The sequence below is a fragment of the Melospiza georgiana genome, chromosome 3 (genome assembly GCF_028018845.1).
Source record: "Melospiza georgiana isolate bMelGeo1 chromosome 3, bMelGeo1.pri, whole genome shotgun sequence".
In the NCBI taxonomy this organism is placed as follows: domain Eukaryota; kingdom Metazoa; phylum Chordata; class Aves; order Passeriformes; family Passerellidae; genus Melospiza; species Melospiza georgiana.
Window position 1 is genome coordinate 65,376,626 of NC_080432.1, and position 20,930 is coordinate 65,397,555.

The 20,930-nt window shown below is 43.5% G+C and overlaps 1 protein-coding gene across 6 annotated transcripts in view; it reads right to left on the minus strand.

Moving 5' to 3' along the window:
• HIVEP2 (HIVEP zinc finger 2) overlaps window positions 1-10,524 on the minus strand; it is a 135,654-nt gene extending 125,130 nt beyond the window's left edge. For 4 of the 6 annotated variants that reach the window (XM_058019453.1, XM_058019446.1, XM_058019444.1 and 1 more), the window contains exon 1: window positions 10,161-10,524. The gene's annotated coding sequence lies outside the window, so the exon portion shown is untranslated. Of the gene's footprint in view, window positions 1-243; window positions 1,192-10,160 lie in introns of those variants that run through there. The other 2 variants (XM_058019449.1, XM_058019448.1) reach the window with 2 other exon arrangements.
• Between the last annotated feature and the right edge of the window lie 10,406 nt (window positions 10,525-20,930).

The following is a 20,930-nucleotide window of genomic DNA, read 5'->3' on the forward strand; positions in this document are numbered from 1 at the left end:
TCCAACGAGACATGACCTTGGCTGAGTCAGTCAAAGGCAGCTAAATGGGGCCATGCTCACTTACTGATCCTGCTGCACCCTCCTGGCAGCACAGCACCAGGAGCAGAGGATAACATTTTGGAAATGCATCTGCATAGACACTTTTGAAATAAATGCTAACAGTCATACATAAATAATTCAAATAAATTTATTTATTTAAAATATTTCCTTTGATAGTTAACCAACAGCAGAAATTGAACCTACATGGAATCCAGGACAAATCTTCCTCCCAGTGACAAACAAGCCAGACCTCCAAGCATGAGCTCTCAGGAAATTATTCCAGGTATATTGTTCTATGAAGGAGACAGGACATGACTAGAGGTAAAAGCAATGATCACATATACGTACATGAGTATAGATGTATACAATTAGACATGCATTCTTAAATATTTCTTCACACAATGTGGCAAACTCTCTCCATTTTCTGCTGTAATATGTTCATTTTTATGGAAAAGCATTAAAGTAGGAATCAAAAAATGCATTTTTGGTTGAGATAAAAAGACAAGTATAATCCCATCACCTGCATGTGACACCGAATTAGGCAAGGAAACAGAAACACGGCTGTTTTCTAGCATGTGAATCTCTAAACAGCCATCAAATGTATTTATTACACTTTTGGTTCACCAGACAACCCACTTGACTGAGAAAAAGAAAATCAAAATTAGTTTCATTTACTCCCCTGCTTGCTAGTTAAGTGGGTTGAACTATGGAGATTAAATGATACTGCAAAGAAATTAAATCAAAACCATGCATAAGCAAATTTAAAAATAAATACCTTCAAGCACTGAGCAAGGTAAGAAGCATCATATTCTGTGTGCAAGCTACCTGTGGAGATGTCAAAGTTGGAAGTTAGAGGATGTTACCACTGTAACCCTGATGGGCTTTCCATAGGATCTTAGTTACTCAGTGATGCATGCTTGGATGACTTGAGAAGGGATGGGGATTCTAAAGACTGTGTTACTAAAATTCTGTAGGTTAGAGGGACACTTGATAAAAATAACTTCCAGTAGGCAATTATAATCCACTGCCAATCACATTCAAACCTCCCATCCCCATCGTACTGATCTTCCCCTCAAAGCCTCATCCTCAACCAGCATACATCCAAAACTGTGTATTTAACATCCCTGTTTTCTTCTATATTAATAAGGTTGTGAGTGAGAAAGAAAATTAAAAGGTTTCTCTCATATTCACTCATTTTCCACTTTGTGGAAAAAAAGCCACACTGAAGTTTTGAAGATGTGTGCATAAAGGAACTCCATGATCCCATGTGTCTTTCTCTTTCCTGCCATGCACAGGGTGATCTGGGGAGCAGGGGAAGGGAAGTCAGGGTACACCTACTGCAAGCTACTTCACTGCTCCTACAGGAGAACGAGCCAAGACCCCAGACACACCACTACAAAGCATCACACAGAGGACATACACCAAAACTAAAGCAAAGGTTCTTCCTGTACACTCATCTTTCACAAGTGAATGTGTCCAGTCCAGCCCCCCACATGGAGCGTTTGGGTCTATCAGCCTTGCATGAGGAAATCTGTACAACCCAGAAGCAAAACAAGCATTTCCAAGGTGACATGTAAACACATCCTGGCCTTGCTCCAAAAGAAAAATTCGGAAGACCTGGTATGTTTCTACTCTCTTCTGTATTACTTTCTCACCTCTCCTTCTTCAAGCCTGTCATAGGTAATAAACAGAGTGGTTGAATTTTTCCATGAAGAGATCACTAATTTAATAGAATCACTGAACAACTATATGAGCTGAGCTAAAATACAAAGCAGAGCAAATGAACGTAATGTATGTCATCCTTTTGCCTCCCCACATTTCACAGACCAAAGTCCTGTCAGACCAAATAAAGGTGCTGTCATACTACTGCATATCAGCTCCAATTTACAACCTTACTTGTTTAGAAAAAAAATAGCTGACTCAAAATTGCCCTACTAATTACTCCAAATCATGCAGTCGTTTTACTAATGCGTGGCTGACTATAAAGTTCTTCACCAATAATTAACATTACTCACTACAATAAATTAGGTCAAAGATGAGCACAATTTGTGCATTTAATTCGTAATCAGGTAAATCAGAGACTAAAAATATATTACATATCAAACATGACAGGACCAACTTCACTGTCCTCTTGATCGCAACATTTTCCACCATAAAAACCAACTGCAGAGGTAGCAACACTGCATTTGGTATCACTCTAAAACAAATACCTTTCTGTCAGTTTGTATTTCACTAACATAATTTCCTCCTAAGCATATTATATAAACTATTCCTACCCTTACACTTACCGCAAATTTCTTCAGATGTATCAGTAACATCTTGCTAAGCCTGTATCAAAATTCAACTGTACCTCACAAATTAAATACATGTAGCTTATCCATTATTTAAACCTTAAGAAATCAAATATTCTAGCCAAGCAGCTCTGTGAAAATACTCACTAACTTTTAAAGGGATTTTTCTTCTACTGCAGGACCAAGCATAAAAAAATGGAACATACTGCAAGTTTTGTTTGACATGAATTTACTAAGAATGTTGGAAGAAATTAAATTCACATAGCTTTGAAGAGATTTTAAAGCAAAATCTCTTTACTCAAGGAGCCTAGTATTACAGCCTCACCTGGTGATCAAAACAGATTATCATATCAAGACAGCAGGAAGATGTCCAACTTTATAGTCTCATAGTTGATATTTAATCCTACAGTTTCTACCAAACTGTAGAAACTTTCTTGACTTACACAGGATGGGGAATTTGGCTGTAGGAGTCTATGAATGTCCTGCCAAAGATAAATGCTTTTTTCACTAAAGAACTATTTTACTTCAGACAAATGCAGATAAAAGGCTTTTCATAAACAGTTTCAGAAATTTCATTCATAAACATAACTGATTTTAAATGGAAGTAAGTCAAAAATTGCCCATTTCTATTGTTTCAGAAGACCATGAAGTGTACTTGATTTTCTTTTCTAAAACAGTAACAAAACAGTTTTAGAAATTCAACTCTCAAGATGAATCAGAGTTTCACAGGTGTCACACAGGACTCAGTTGAACACTGTCAGCGTGCAGAGGTGTCAGTGAACCACGGGCCTGCACGATGCTCTAGGGCATCTCTTTCATTGCTAAGGCTTGTGCAGAAAGAAGGAAAATCACATCCAGTCCTCAGAAAAATTGACAACAGTTAAGAGCAAATAAGGATATTATTTTTCAGCTAACTGAACTATTTATTTTAGCTGTCTTTGAGAGAAAAACAACATAAAACTCCACATACTTCTAGAACTTTTGTAAGCACGCTACACACAAAATGAACTACACTGATCTGTGAGACTGGTAATAGATGCCAGCAGCTTAGGTCTCTGTTGAATACTGACTTTGGTCTAAACTGAATAGTTTTTGCTCTAACTAAATAGTGTCATGTCTTGTTGTCAAGGAAGGGTAACCTCGGTTATAATTTTATACTATTCTTTCTTGACACACTACACATGTTTTGTTTTAATGCAAGCCACAAACACAAATACATAAATACAGAGAACCGGGACTTTTATCTTACTAAAATAAACAAAAACAACAAAAAAACCCCACACCAACATGTAACAAAACCCCACTGTCTAATAAGACTAATTTTGATAGGCCTGATCCTGTGCCATTAGATTTTTTAAACTTAGAGCTCCTTTCTGCCTAAGCACAGATGTTGGTCTATGGAAAACCTGCTCAATAAATAATATTATTTCAACAACATTCTCTGATGTTTTATATCTTACACTGTGCAGTTAGAACTTTCTTTCAGCTTTTTACATTTCTTTAGCAATACTACTCTCTGTACCCACAAAAGTCTGAACTCCACCATAAATTATAGAAAACAACTTGGAACTTTTCTGCCTTTTTTTTTTTTTTTAGTATTTTCTTATGAAGAGGGTCAAACTCTACTTTATTGCATTACTTTTAAAATGTCACCTGACACTGTAATTTCAATTCCCGTTCCCTCCTCTAGTTTTTACTGTTCTATTAAACTGAACTATACATGCAAATTACCTAACTGCTTTTCTTTGTATGAAATTTCCAATAAACTACTACCTGAAACTTTCTGTAGCAGTCAAACCTTGAGCTTCTCCTGAATGACACATCAGCAATTAAGCTAAGCCTTTCAAAAAATACTGTACATTCTTTTCCCCACCTTTTTTGCAACTTACATAAATCTAAGATTTTAGTCAGAGTTGCAGCAGTTCATTACGAGTTACTTTAGTTGCAATTAAGTGAACTTCCACATTTAAGAACAGATATATTCTTTACTATTCTTTTTTGGGGTGTGCAGGATCAAATTTCTTGTACATGAATTGCATTTTTCAGGCTCGGTAAGTGCATTAGGGCAGAACTATCAACTAACAGAAAAAAAAAAAAAAACCAAAACAAAAAACCAGAAAAACAAGAAAATAATTTTATGTAAAACACAAATTGAGGTGCAACAAAACAAACTCATGTGTACATCAAGCGGCCATAAAGTCATTAGCTACTACATTATTACATGACTTGTGGTTACCATGTCATACTTAGAAGGAACTTTTTTGCTGAGACCAAGTTTACACTGACAGCGATAGAATGTGCATAAACAAACTCAGAAAAAGGGGATATTATCACTATACAAACTGGTCATATCAGTATCACCATGTACCAGGGGAATTTACATCAGATAATTAAATCCATATTTATGCACTGTATCACTTTCAGAAAAGCACTCAAGTGGTACACTACTGGGCAGGCTTGCCCTGAGACTCCCATCCAGAGAAAGTGAAGGGGGGAAAAAGCAGGCACAGGCTTTTTCTTATTCAAGTAAAAGGCAATATCCAGGTTCAAAAAACAGTAAAAGAGACACATCCAGGGCAGAACAAGGAAATAGGGAAACATAAGCAATACTGTAACCAAAACCAGAGTGGTCCACACCCCACTGCTGTTACCCTGGCGTACAGAGAACAGAGTGACCACTTTGCAGATGTACAGAATGTGCCTGAAAGACAAATGAAAACAAGCACCCAAAATCCACAACACTTTCTCAGAGCAAGAAGAAGCTTTTATGTTTAGACCATATCAATGATGGCAAGAATTTAATCACAAGACAATAGAAAAAGGCAAGCGATTCCTGACAGACAAAATTGCATATGGCACTTTAATGTCTTACTCTACGCTGGGGCTTTTGAAACACTGTTTAAGATTCTTCCCCCCACCTATAACCTCCTGCACCTTTTCCAGGCTCATAGCTTTGGGAAAGAGAGTTCTCAGGGACAAAGCTTACTGGGCACAACCCAGTGTAGAATAAGACATTAAACTGGCTTTACCATCCTTACTCACTACGAGTAAGGAGGGCAAAGCCAATCGTTTAATCTATGAACAAAGCAGAATGGTGAAATAAGATGTCCATGGTACCTCCCACTTGCTATTTTAGTAAAAACAAAACAAATTTTAAAACCCCAGATGTTTCCAGACCTTAATATAGTCTTTAATTTCACTAATGATTTCTTGAAATCTAAACAGGGGCTTGCTACTTGGTTGTCATGGAAAAATTTGTAATATTTCTATTTACAGTGGATTTTTTCTCTCAGGCTGTCGGACCAGCATTTTCACAAGTCCTAATTTCACTTGAGAATTAAAATTATGACTGCAATGAACTGCTTTTTAATATTTCCTGCTGAAATAGGGGAATCATTGCAAAGTCTTACAAAAAATTTTAAGCACCCAGAAGAGAAACAAGGCTGTGCAAAGCTGCTATTTCACATCAGAATGGCACAACCAGCTTGAAACTTTCATTGTTCTATCATAATTCTGTGCTGCTTTATTTAAATGTAGCATCCCAAATTACTGACTGAATGTGAGAAAAATATCATTCTGTATTTTCCATCTAGCTTATACTTCCCCTTGCTGTTTCTTCACTTTTTCAGCAACTGCTAGATATTATATTGAAGGGAAAAAAAAAAGAAAAGAAAAAACAAAAACCAAAACACCCAACCAAACAAAAAAATCTCCAACAAACGGTTAAATACAGAAGAAAGCCAAATAACTTAAAAAATATTTAATCTGTAGCTTGCTACTTCAGAGATGCTGTTTAAGAAATCTTAAGAAAATTAACCTGCCTCTTAAAAAAAAAGAATTTTTAAAGCAGTTTCCTTGTAACTTATCGGACCTTTTTCAAATAACAAAGGTATGCAGCCTCTGCACTCAACACTGCTGTTCAACTCCCAAAAGTATTAACAATTAACTCTTCCTGAAGCCTTTAACCAGCAAGAATAATAATAATTATGCATTCCTCCTGCTTGGAGGACCACTAATTTAAAGCCACATACTGACAGTCTGAGGTAAAACGGATAAAACATTTTCTCTTTACTCTGTGTGAAGACCATTGACATGAAGAACCAACTTTTCATGGGCCTGAATAATGATGGGACAGAGGAAGCCAATACTCAGCTCTGGCAATTTACCTGCAGTCCTTAGGCAGAATCAACTGTAAGCAGGTAGTACTTGCTGAGTTGTACAGATAACTATCAATACAGCCAACCACAGCTTATTATAAACCCCACCACACTCAAATTTGAAGGATGGCAAGCCATATTTCATAACCCGAGTCATATTACTGTGACTTATACATTACTATGACTTGCAAACAGGAATACTGTTAAATAGCAAGCATTTTTCTCTTAGATGGGCAAGTAATGCAGTGTTTCACTCAGTAAACCACTTCTGCCAGGCACACAGCTCCTATATTCCCACTACCTTACCCAATATGGTTAAACTACAAAAGCAGTAACAGTAACTACCCCTGCTGTTGACCAAAAATGATGAGCAGAGGGACATACAAAATGGTACTCATTTCTTTCACTTCTGTTTAAATCCAATTCACCTTTATTCTTTTTTTAAAAGCACCTAAGTAAATGAATAAGCAAAGAAGTTTGGCAAAATGCTCAACAATAAATGTCCTGCTTTAAAAATGTCCAGCTTAGTTACAAACATGCAGACCGGGGTCATAAATTTGCTCACACAACTAAGTACAGCCAATGGTATTAGAAATAGTTAAAAGTCAAAAAAGAATAGCCTTGTAGGGTGCCACCACATAAACTAAACATGAATACTGCCAAACACTCAAGTAGACACATGTACCATTATTCAGCAAGGACCACATGAATGCATATGGCTCTCTGTTTTGTCCTCATAGTAACAAGAAGGTTTGTAAACAGATCTCGCATATGAGGCAATCTAGTCACTTGAGAATCTAATAATCTGCCTTTATAAAGAAGCATTCTGCACTGTTGCCACACAATTGGACTTAGATGCACAATTAAAAGTCCTCTGCATTTGTGCTTTGGGACAAGTGCTGCTCGATTCTATGCTAATCCATAGCAGCGAGGTTTTAAGAAGTCACCTCAGTCAGGACGTACAGAACTGCCATGCCCAACAGCCATTGGAAAATAACATCAACACAACAGATACAAAACATTGAAAATGCGGATTGTTCGATCAACAAAAGTAATGACACACTGATTTTGTACTGTATTACTGCTGCCTTTGCATAGCTGAAAACCACAGCAATCTTCAATACATTTGCAGAAGACAGTAATACTTCTTAAAACTCACATGAAAAAACCCTCTCAGTCTACTCTACAACACTTGACTTTTTGAGAAATGAGACAAAGCAAAACAAATATTGAAGAAAGTTTCAGATAATCCATACCTGAAGTTTCAGAAATATCTCCTGAGTGGAAGGATCAGGAAAGATTTAACATCTAAGTGTAAATAAATATAAACCACAGGATATACTGCATCTATCTAAATATATTCACGTGCTGCAAATCCAACAGGCAGAGACTCTCCTATCTTTGAAAAACAGATGCACTTTTTTAGCATGCCTGTATATCATCCTCACTATCAAAAATATTGAGGATTCCACACCGTGTCCTGATAACCTGGGGATCAAATTCCTCTGGTAGTCAGTGGTAATCCACAACAACAACAGAACTTAAAACTGGGCCCACTGAATTTGTACCTCGTTAGACCATAAGTTCCTTTAATCTATTAATGACTCCAATTACCCGGTGTCCCCAGAACTGCTGACGATGATGACCGGAGCCCCCTTGCGCTGGGAGCTGCACGAACACTCGCCCGCACACGCAGCTCCGGGAAGCAGAGGAATACAGACCCAGCCAGCAATGCTTCTCCTCTGCCACCCTGACCACTTTGTTTACTTCTTTCGTAATAGCTCTCTGTATAAATTCATTAGAAGAAAAAAAATAAAGAAAAAGCGACACCCTTGACTAAGTCAGCATAAAACGTTTAGTGCCCCCTCCATTATTTAATAATGTACAAACCCAGACAGATTTAATACTAAAGTAGGCTTCACTTTAAAATGAGACAAGAGAAACTATTTAGCTAAATGTTTCTGCTGATACTCATTAGTATTTCGATTACTTTAGTTTAAAAAGGTATTTAAGAACTATTGCACAAAAAACTCCAACTCTTTAGTGTCTCAGCAAAAGTTTCATTTCTGCAACTATCATATTTAAAAAAAAAAAAAAAAAAAAAAAAAGAAAAAAAAAAGTTTGACCATTAGTGCCAACTAATAAGAAAAACAGAACCCTTTTCCGGGAAATTAAGCTCTGAGGAGGTTTATCGTTGTCCCGGGGCGAGCCCCGGCCGCCTGCCCACGGAGACAAGATGTGCTGGCCAGCGGCCGGCCGGGACCCCGGGCCAGGCGCGCTGGGGCGGCGGGGCCTCCCCCGGCTTCCCCACCCGCGGCCCGGGGCTCTTGGGGACACCCAGCACCGGGAGCCCGGACACCACCACCCAGCCTCCCTCCGTCCGTCCGTCCGTGCCCTCGGCCTCGGGCTCCCTCTCACGAGGGGAAGGCCGTGCGCCGCGCCAGCCCCCGGCAGGAAGGTCGGGGCGGGCTGCGGGGCATGACCCGGGATAACCCGGGGCTTTCCCCCGCCTCCCCCCCCCGCCGCTTGACCCCGACAGCGGGGACACGGCGGGGACGCGGCGGGGCAGCTCGCCGCCCCTGCCCGCCTCCCGGCGCGGAGCCGGCGTGCGGTGGTGTGTCCTATGCGATATCCTATGCGACAGGCGCGGATGTGCCGCTTACATAATCCCCGCCGGCCGCACACGTACCCCGCATTACATAAGGGATCGTGCCCCCGCCGGCCCCCGCGGCAGCCCCGCCGGCGGGCGGGGGGACAGAGGGAGGGAGAAAGGGAGGGACCCGGCGGCGGCCCCGGCCGAGCCCCTCGTTAACCCCCTTCCTGTGGCGTTTACACGTCATGGAACATTCCCGGAACGGGCCAACGTCCCACCCACTTCAGGGAACAGTCACCGCGGCGCAGCGCGCACACGCACTCTCGCACACGCACCCCGGCGCGGTGCCGGGTGTCCCCGCACACACACGCACTTCCCCCGTGTCCGGCACCCCCGCGGGGACGCGCTGGCAGCCGGGGCACGTCCCCTCGCTCCGCTCCCTCCGGCGCCCTGCCCTCCGCCGCGCCGGGCGGCCCCGGGCGCCCCCCCTGCCTCGGTGCCCCCCCATCCGCTCCCGGGGCGCCGGAGGCCGCGCTGAGTGCCCCGTCGGGTCGGCCCCCCCGCGGGCGCCTCTCCCCGGCGGTGACCATGCCCATTCCCCGCCGCAGGAGGGGATTACGCAAGGCTGCCTTCTCCTCATCTGCATACACTTACAAGCCGGGTATTCCCCACATTTCCTAACGGCGTGTCACCGACAAAGGCCTGTCCCCGCCGTGTCCCCCTCCTGCGCCGGCTCAGCGGGAAGGGCCGCCGGCCGTGGTGCGCCGGGGACGGTGCCGGTGCCTGCCAGCGCCCGGAGCCGCCGCCACAGAGGTGACTTACCGGTCCGGCGGTTTTACAGCCCCGCCGGCTTCCCCCGCAGGCGCCCTCCCGCCGCCTTGCCCTCCATTTACCCCCGCAGCCCCGGGCGGCACTCGGAGCGCCGGCCACGGACCCCCCGCTCCTGCCTGCCGCGGCCCGACACCGGCCCCGCGGCGCCCCGCAGCCGAGCCCCGCCGCGGCTGTCAGCTGGTGCCGCTGACAGGGAATGAGCGGCGGGCAGGGAGGAGGGGGCTGCCCGCAGCAGCCGGTGCTGCTCACCTGGGAAATCACCGAGGAGGAAGGAGGGAAGCCCTCCCGGTGCCCTTGTTGTTGTTGTTGCTGCTGCTGCTGATCCCGCCGGGCGCTCGTGTTGCTCCTTTGCTAAGGGCTCGCCCGGAGTGAGGCGGCTCGCGGTGCTTCTTTATATATAAAGACAGACAGAGATATTCCAGCGGCCAAGGGGCGCCCGCTTCACGCGTTTATCTTAAGGCAGGTCATTCCTCTCCCTCTTTTTGGAAAGGCTCATCACCATCTCCCTGACAGTGGCGGAGGGGCTGGTGTTGCACGGGGGAGAGGCGGAGGCCCGGGAGCCGCAGCCCGCCCTGGCCGCGGCGGGAGGGAGCGCTCCGCGCTGCAGGCGGCTCCGCCGGGCTATTCCTGGCACCACTTCCCAGAACAGAAGTTACAGGGCGGCGAGCGCGGAGCGAGCGCGGGGAGCGAGCCGCCCGTGACGTCACCGGGTCCCCCCGCGCGGCGGCGGGAGCGCTCCCGGGCGCGGTGCTGGGCGCTGCCCGCCCTGGGAGCTGCGCGGGGCGGGAGCCGCGGGAGCTCCGCGCCGGGGAGGGCGCGCACCGAGGGGGCAGGGCCTCGCAGGGCGAAGCCGCGGCCTCTCCCCGCCGGCGGAGATCGCCGCTCCCCTCCCCCTCCCCGCCGAGGGAACTCCCAGGAGAGCCAGTCCCGACTTGCCGTGCGCAAGCCGCGCGTCCTCCCGGCCTGAGAATTTCCTCCGAGGACGCGGGATCCTCCTGCCCCCTCCCCTCCCTCCGCTTCCTTTCTCGAGCTCCCCCGGCCCCTCCGCCCCCTCGCTCTCGCCCGGCCGAGATCGCGTTATCTGTCAAGGAGAACAATGCACCGCCGGGGCTCCCCGTGCCGGCCGCCGGCCCGGCTGCGCAGCCGAGCCCGGGTCTCCCCCGGGCAGGGACCACCGCGGCCCTCGCTCACCCTCAGCACGTGGACCCGCAGGAGGGGCGCGCATCGGGCCGGCCCGGCGGGGCTCGCCGCCGCCCCGGAGGGCAGGCAGCCCGCCGCGCCGCCCCGGGCTGTGCCGCAGCCATACGCATTTATTGCAACACCCGCTCGCCGCCAGCGCCGCGGCCGAGCGGAGCGGAGCGCCGGCCCCGGGAGCGACCCGCGCCGCCGGGCGGGGGACGCGGGACGCGGGCCGCCGCGGGTAACGGGGCTCGCAGCCCCCGCCGCCGCTCACGGGGCTGCCCGCGGCCAATGGGGGCCCGCAGTGCCCGGGGCGGCGGGAGGGGCTCGGCCGAGCCGGGGCCGGCGGTGGGGTCGCTCTCCCGCAGCAGCCCCCGGCCCCGGGGCAGAAAGGCGCTGCAGGGGAAATTCCCTCCCGGCCGGGCGAGGCGGTGCCCGTGCTTCCTTGAGACATCCCACCGCCCCTCCGCGGTGGTCGGGAACCCAGCACGGGTTTTCGGAGCCTTCGCCGAAGCAGGACCCGGCCCTGGTCCCGCACCGACACACGCCCCGGGTCCTGCCGCTCACACCATCTCTGAGTTAGTTAAACCTGAGCGGGATGCGGGGAACAGCGTTTGTATTCCTGAGATTTGCCACGGCTGCTCGGAGAGCGAAGCCTAACCGGCTGGTTCCCTCTCCCGGCCGCTCCGGCAGTGCGGGGGTCCCTTGCCTGGCCTCGTCTGCTTTGGCTTTGCCGTGGCACCGGCGCCCGCTGGGTTTTTGACAGCAGGTCTTCACTTATTGTTCAGAGTAAATTTTCTTTTGGGGAATCCATTCAGCCGCGTTTACAGGTTACTGGAAGACGATTTGAAGTGTAGCCAACTCGCAACACCATCACAGTGACATCGAAAGTCATACTTGGCATCTGAGATTATTCTTTTGACTGAAATCAAGAAAAGAATCTGTCTCGTGGATGAAAAGGAAAAAGTTTATACATAAATCCTGAAAACAATGGTTCTTATGGTAGATGCCAGAGTAAATAAAACCATTATTTCATCATTTTAGTAGCTAAGAATTTTAAGTTGTTCATGCGTCTTTTAGGGACTAATAACAACTCAGTGCTCAGAGCTGGCAATACAGGGACATAAAAGGGCATAGAATCCATTAATACAAATCTCATGCTACTGTGGTCTTTGGCCCCTGTTAATTTTGGTGACCTCTGAGTCAGGTTCGCAGTGCTTCATTTTGCTCAATCCAGGAGGTGCAGGACACTCTTGGGATTTCTTGGGGTTTCCCTCATGTTGTATAGGCACAGGATCATGTGACCATAATTTCTTGATAAATTATGACTTCTTTTACAAATAAGGCTTGCTCCTACAAGCATGTTCAATACTGGGAGGGCTGAACAAAGAGGGTTTGGCTCCTTGTTATGTCCGTGAGCATGTCTGTCTTTTTTTCTTGATTTTGGTGTAAGTGATACTGTCATTTCTGACACTGAGTATTGTTTGACTGGAATTATTCTGTCTGAGCAAACATATTGACTTTGAGCTTGTGATCTTTATTTGATGTCATGTTAGAATAAGTCAATGGGAAATGGGAGTGCTTAGGATTTGTTTCAAATTGAGGTTTTCCCATCCTGCTGTTTTCTACAACAGCAGCATTTATAATTTATCTCTGACCCCAAATGATGGTTGCCAGTATCTTCCCCTCTGGGAGGCTGCAGACTCCTGACCAGCACCTTTGACTTCTTTGCGTATGCCCAGCGTTGTCATCCCCTCTCCTCCTCTTGCAAGACTTCAGAAGTTCATTTTTACTGTCACAGAGACCAGGCCACAGAATGTTCAGTGTTCAGAATAGGAGTTTATTTACAATCGGTCTCAAAGCAAAGTAAAAAATGCTTCTCCATAATGCCTTTCAAAATAAGGGTCTTTTTCCAATTACATTGGTTACCTCAAGAAGCTATACTGTGTGTGCATTCCCACATTTCCCACATGTGCCATCTGAGCCAAAGCCATTTCCTTCACTGTGGCTCTACAAGGTATGTGCTGGAGCTACAACTCTTTGGCACTTTGGTGCTTCCAGGGGAGAGAGTGAAGCTATACCTGTGCTCAGAGAGAGACCCTCACTGTTCCACAAAATTTGTTTGGCTCAAGCCCCAGAGCAGGTTTTGACAAGCTGCACAACTTGTAGCTGCAAGGGTCCTCAGCTTGGAGGAGACCTCCCCAGGCAAAGAGGCACGGAGTCCTCCCAGGGTCCCTCCAGCCCTGTCCCTCTTTGTGCACACGTGCAGGGGAGTGGGTGTAAGTGAGCACAGACTGACCTTCATCCCGACCGCTGCCCCTTTCCCGTCCCCAGGGAGCAGGAGGCAGGAGCGCTGTCCCTCAGGGGCCTGCAGCTGGGATGCTGGGATAGTTTTCCTCCCAGACTCCTGCCACTGACTCCGCAGAGAGTCATCAGACATCTGAATCACTTTCTCTCGCCTACTCATGGTAACAGCATAACTTAATGATGATGTCCTTGCTTCATACCATCCTGTCATTTCCCTCTGGATTTTTTTTCTATGTTTACACCCAGCATTTAATAAAACTATCACTCTAACAAAGAAGATAACTAAGGGAGGTCTCAGATGTAAGATTTACAGCTAATATTTAAATATAGATTTTGCAGATTCATCAAAAAATAAGTCAGTCTTGATGCCTGGAAAGCACCTTGGCCATCACAGCTTCAGCTCACAGCAAACACAACATACAATGATAATATTCCGCAATGATGTTCACAGATTATTAAATGCTATAAATTATTCTGAAAATTTGGTTTGATCTCAGAGCACACAGAATCCATCCGTTTTGTAAACTGTGCTGCTCTCAAAGTAGATAATAGAAAGCATTACATAATTTGTCTATAATAGTGCAGTTGAATTGAAATGTTAAACAACCATTCATTCCTAAAATAGCTAATGATTTTAAAAGAATTAATCCTTTCTTAAGAAAAAATTACTTTGTCTCCAAACCTGTACCCACAAGCTCAATACAATTCTTCACAAAGTTGCTGCAGGTAGAACTGCAGCAAAAGGGACAATTCCTTTATATAAGGCATTGATACCTCTTAACTGATTTCACTGTGAACAGTGTAAAGCAAAATTGACCAAATGTATCCAATTTTCTGAAAGTCTCTGAGGGTAGGAGTGCAAAACAAAATTAGTGGTGTTATTTTGCTGTTTAGATCCTCTTTCTTAAAGTTTGATTAAAAGTTAGAAAATCTATAGGAAATCTATGGGAATCTATGTGAATGGCTTTCCTCATCAATAAATACGAGTTTTCTACCAGTAATGTTTAAAAGACATTCTCCTTGTTTATACAGGAGTTTCCTCCCATATTCCTTCTCCCATTTTTCTGACCTGCTGTTTCTCTGCTCATCAGAGAGAGAAGGGCCCTGAGCTGGGTGCTGGGCGATGAACAGCCTGCAGGAGTGAGGGTCCCAGCCACCAGTCCCTCCTAGGGACACATGGAGATCCCAAGAGGGCACACCCAGCGGCTCTGGGGCCAGCAAGGAGGGCGCCAAGGGAGACCCAGATGGATCAGAAGAGTTGGCAAGAGTACTAAAAGGGCTGCATTTGCCTCTGACTTTACTTAGGGTGTTAAATACATCACAAAATCCATTTTAAGAGCAGTACTAATTAAGGTAACTGATTTTTTACTTTAAGAGACACCTACCTTCTACTGACCATCTCAAGCTCTTCTCAGAGATAACTAGAAGCTATAAGATTCACATATCATTTAATACGATAAAAATGCATTTCCTGCCACAGCATTCCACCTTCTCATATTGTTTTCCTTTTGCTCAAGTGCCATCTTATCATATGAGAAAAGAGGAAAAGACGCTGCCATTTCACCCTCTCAACACCTCTTCCTATGTGTTCCTTGAATCCAGGCTGCTGTATCTTGTTTGTCTACTCTCCTACGTAAACAAGGGTAATCTTTCCTCACAGGGGAGTGTGCCCATGACTCCTCCACAGAGCACAAAGGAGTCACAGTGAAGCACTCCTTTATGCACAACAGCTCCAATCTCATACAGTATCAAATGGTGTGAAGGAGCACGAAGCCAGGGTGGTGAGCTTGAACAAGCCTGTGTGTAAATAACTTTGGCAGAGGGCCCAAAGGAAGGGGAGTCCTGTTTGTCTGCTAATGAACAAATGGCTGTATTTCCTGAAGGAAAAATATTTTTCTGCTATCTTGAGATTTCCTTAAAAAAAAAAAAAAAAGTGATTTTCTTCACATAAAGTATTTCCAGATGCAGAACTAACATGCTGTGTGCATCAACAATTTGATAATAACATGTCATCACTTGACCTTGGAAGAGGGTGAAAAAATGAAAAGGGCAGAATTTTATGAAATTATGCCCTTTCATGGGAACATTTTTTTAAGCCTGTGAATCCTGGGAAACTGTTTTTTAAATAAAATTTGATTACTTTTACTCATTTTAATTTTTTTTCATAGCTAATTGACTAGCTGAATAGGAAAATCTACACTGCTGACTTGAAACTCAGGCAAGGGATTATGTGCACTTCTCATGTGAGATAAATAAAGCTTGTAAGTTCTATAGCCAGGTTCTATTTGCTTGTCCTTTTTAACATCACAATCCAATTAAGTTTTTGAAAGACTTTTAGGCATTTGAAAAAAATATTTTGCCTTGCTGACAAGTGGAACATGTTACCAAGCACTGGTTATTTATCTTTAAATATAAAGTATTAGCTCCTGCAATTTTCTATACTGGACTCAGTTTTCCCCCTCACCCTGCCCCATTTTTTATAGGAACAACTGAAGTAAGAGCCTGCCAAAAGCATGACATGATTTAGCAACTTCTGAGTTATATATAACCTGAACTATTAAGTGACTTAATTTTCTAAAAGCTTACCTATTTTTATTCCCATTAGCCCTGATAGCCTTTCATTTAGCATTCTTCTCAAACAGGGAACTCTTTTGCATCATCTTCCAATTCAAAGAAACCTCCAGTGCTTCATGCATAGAGAATTTAATGTATGGGCTGAGAGAGCAGAGGGGCAGGCCACCCTTAACAGTGAGTAGTGACAACTTGAAAACAGAGTAAAGAAGAGATCTCAAAATGGCAGGTGGCAGGGGGCACTTTGGATAAGAAAAATTGCATTAACTAAGTTGCAGCTATCTAGAATTTCACCACATTATCCTATCTCCGTAACTCCTCTGGCACATGTCATGGGAACCTTCCTAACCACATTGGTTACCTTCCTGGTTTTGCATCCCTGGTATCTTCCCACAGGCAAGCGCCCCAAGCATCCTGCAAATACTTTCCTTCTCAACTGATTGAGAGGGAAGTGTGCCACCTACTGAAGGACCTCAGCCACTTTCTATATGTCTTGGACTTTCTTAAGTTCTTTCCCATTTCTGAACTTTCCAGGCCTTCACACTACTGTTTTGAATTAGAAATTAGTCTTTGGTTTATGAAAGTTTGTAAACTCAGCAACTGGAAGGTCATGAATATGGACATGAGCAAATGTAATCCAGGCCGATTCCATCTAATTCACGTGTAAGCAGCATAATTTGACAAATCATCTGAAAGCAGTTACTCCTCCATTGCCACTTTTTGCCAGAAATGAGATAAATATCAAGAATTATCTCTACAAATGTAAGAAAATACTCGATTTGTAGATAATTAGTAAAACACACAGATGAGGTGGCAGTACTGACATACATGGTATTTGCAGTTTAGGTGTTAGGCATTTTTAACAAATGAGTGAACAGCTTCACTGCCAGGCAGTAGCTGCCTCTGATGGTGGGTGCACTTTCTTCAAGTAATCATTTGGTTGTACAAGCTCAAAGCAAACTTTACACAGCTGCTGTCACAACTTGCTGTTTGACACACCTAGAGAGTGTCCTTTGGTTACCTGAGCCTAACACCACTGAGTTATTCATGCACAGCATGCATTATTTTGGCTACCAAAAATGTTGGAACAGATGTCAGTGTTGTTTCAAGTGTTGTAATAGTGGATCATCATAAAAAAATAATTTAAGACCAATTGATTTTATTAATATCTATGAAACCGCTCAACTGAAAAATTTTCAATGTTGAGGTTCATCAGAGCCTTTCATTTTTGAGTCAGCAATATAAATTCTATTATATGCACTACAATAGATGATCAAAACTTCTAAAATTGTGATTCACTGAAATTTACAGATAATACATGCTTTTTAAGTTTCTCACACTTCTGTATTGAACTGACTTATTCCTCAGAAGTATTGTTCTCAATAATTCTCAGTAAGAATGTCATCAAAACTTCTGCTGGAATGTAAGAAATAAAATAATGCAGTTTAGAGTAAATATCTTAATGGATTAACAGTTTGAGGATGTGCAAAATAAAATTTGAAGTGTTTCTACCAGTTTTGTTAGTCTAAACCAACTTGTCATACGGTACACCAAAATCTCTGTAATACTTGAAACTGGACCATTCAAGGTTTCACATGTGTAAGACATAGAAGAAAAATAAAATTCATTGTCAGCAAGAACAAAACAGGGAGAAATTTAACTCTAGACTCACCATCATGTCTATACCTACTATCAGTTAAAAAAGTTCTATAAGTCACTGCAGACAGTCCAGCAAAACTATCAGCCCAGTGACCAATGCAAGCACTGTTATCAGAGTAATTCAGAAACAGAAGGGATAAAAAAGTGTTACACCTGTATAGATGCAAGTGGCACACGCCAAATACTCTTCTGCTCAGGCACAATCTGAAAAATAACATGGTGCCATCTTTCTTCTTTCCCATCAAGAAAATGATGAAGTCCAGCAGACTTAATGGGGAAAAAAAACCCCACCCCACTTACTTAACACAACACATGGCAGAAGTGTAGGCCTGAGGCAGAAGAATGCTGTGGGGTGCCTGACTATGAATGTCTGAAAACAAGATTGGCCTCATTAGCTGTGAGACAATCCCTTACTGGCTATTAAAAAAGCTCATATATGTGCAGATGCTTAGGGGTCAGTCCCTAAACCACTCACTGACTGGCAGAAGTGGGTGTATCATGGAAAAACTATAGGAGATTAAAAGAGGAAATTCTTTCCCTAAGTAGTGTAACTGGCCCCACTTTGAGGACAACAAATTACATGGAGTTCTCATCTGGCTGAAATAATGGCAGCTCTTATCTTCCTACTAACTTATGGTGGGTTGTTTCACGGGGCTTTTTCCAGTCACAACTGGCCTTTCTTTCTGCAAATGTCTGACAACTTTCGGGCTTTTGAAATCATTTTCAGTTTCAAAGACTGTATGGAGAAGCATTCAATGAAAATTTCAGTTCATCCTTGAATTAATTTTCTTCTTCATAATGGAAGAGACATTGCAGAGCATGTTGTATTTTCTGGTTTAAAATCCAAAATGCATTAAAGATCTCCAACAAATTACTGATTTGTCATAATGTAACCAATTCTAATAGCTAAAATATCAATATTAACTCTATTTCTTGAATACCACAGATTTGTAAATGGGAAATACCCAGGCAGCAAACTTTGTATTACCTGAGTTTTTAAACTTATAATATTTTTGAGCCATTGGCAGCCCAATTAGGTGTTCAGCATATGTCTTGCATTTCAGAATCCATACACCATTCATCTGGAGTAAAGAAATATGAAGGGGATGTGAGTCATTAATCATATTCAGGAAACAGGTTTCTGAAAATTAATACATGACCAGTTGCCAGTAAGTAACCATCTGCTACATATATGAAAAAAAGTATGTTCTAAAGCTACATATTTTAATGATAGTTTTAAAATGTTCAAATTGTAAATGGTAATGGAAACAATGTTTCTCTAATGGAATGTCTGAGATCACTTAAGACCCACCAAGGGCTGCACAATAATTCTGATCAATGGGAGCTGCGTAAAATTGCACAGTCAGTACAGTACAGACAAGTCTGAAGTCAAGCTGGTGTGTAAAGGCATAATTACTGTTAAGTGCAGGAATAACCTTAGGGATTTCAGTGATGTACTCCTGGGCTTAAAGTTAAACAAATGCTTAATTGTCCTAGATTTCACAGTTCTATGCCCTCCATCCTTACTCACAGACATTGACATTTCTTGCACACCTCTAGGAGAAGACCCTAGACAGTTTGGCCCCATCTCTAGTTAACTATGAGTATGCAAGTACATGGTTTTCCTACTTTTTGAAAATTTTTGGATTTTTCAAGCAGGTGGACACTATTAATTCAAAGAGGCTACATTCATTGGAGGTTTTCTGTTAACAATTTCAGTTGTAATCTCAGTATGTGTCACCACTGCATCAGTGCTGGGGGCAGGGGAGGGAGGGGGGGCAAAGAGTCGAATTGTGTTCTTGGTCAATAAGGACATTGTCAGACTGTTTAAGAAGCATATTTACCCAAAAACTAAGAATGGAAATTGCCAGCACAATTACAATGTTTTGGCAAGGAACTAGCACGAAGCCTGGGAAAAGTATGTTCATGGATACCAACATGTATAAAAAGAGATTCACTTCTGGCCTTACTGCAGTGCTCCTGGCTCAAGGTCTGTGGACTGTAGAAATTAATAAAACAGCAAATTCAAAGTTCTGTTCTAATCTTCACTTAAAATGTAATTATATTTCAACAATCCAGAAACTTTTAAAACTGCAGAAAAGTTGGCAGCAGATAACCCTGTGTGCTATGAGCAATAGGCACTCACAGCCATATAATAAATTAAAAACAAACCTCTCTGCTGCAGGTAGGTGTAAAGGTCTGTTAAATATTTTAGGTGAAATTCTTTTCTTTCAAAAGATCAAAATTGCATCTTCAGCTTCTGTGCACAAACCAAAATATGACTAAAGATAGTCGATGACTGTAGGCAACAGATATTCTAAAGTGTAATTTAACTCTGATTTTGGTCAAAAGATACAATGTAAAAAATATTCTAGCAGCCAGATACAACAAGTAGGATATCTCATGGTGGGGGAAAAAAAAATTTCTGAAACCAACAGAACAGATTGGCCAGTCCTCTTCAGTACCGGTCATCTATTATCATCCCAGCAGAACTTCAGAGATTGGTAGGTATTAGCCATTTACATTAACATAACAAGATATTGCCTACATATTCTGTAGTGTTCAAGAGCCCACAACTGAAGAAGAAGGTTTGTGGAATGCCTGACAAACTTCCAAGTACTGAGAAAACAAAGAGTTTCAAGTTTTGCTTCAGTGAAATGCTGTTAGTGAAATTATGAATAAAATCTTCTGGTTAAAGAAATATTTGGAGCCAACAAATCAGGTATTTGGTGAACTCAATTTGTCTACAGTTTGGGATCTTCACTTACACTGTCTCAGACCTACTAGCTGACTTACAGTGCAGTACTCACAAGCTTTTTTATATCCCTTATCTACCTCTCCAAGGCCACAGGAGACAGGACAGCAATGAGAAATGGTGCAGAACTAGATTTTTCCTCCATACCCTAGGTTCTGCTAACAGAAGAGGTTGGTATGGAAATCTGAATCCAAACTTATTTAAAGATATTTAGGCTTTTTAATTAGGTTCTCTTTAATTTTCTACAGGACTCGTACAACACAGAAGACAACAAAGTTATTGTTATAGTAGTCAATGAGCCAGGGCCCATCCCTGAAGATTTGTATCTTTATTGCCCTGTATCTTTAATGCCTTCCCAAAATAGTGTGGCACCACACACACACTCCACCTAAGAGAAGGAAAAGATGCCAACCAGCAAGTTGAGGGCTGGCTGGCAATGTGCAGAGGGAAATGAAGTACATATTGGCAGGAAGTGAAAAAATAAAGTTATGCTGGATGGGAAGAGAAATACTGAGAAGGAAATTATCTCAATTCAGGAAGCTCTTAAT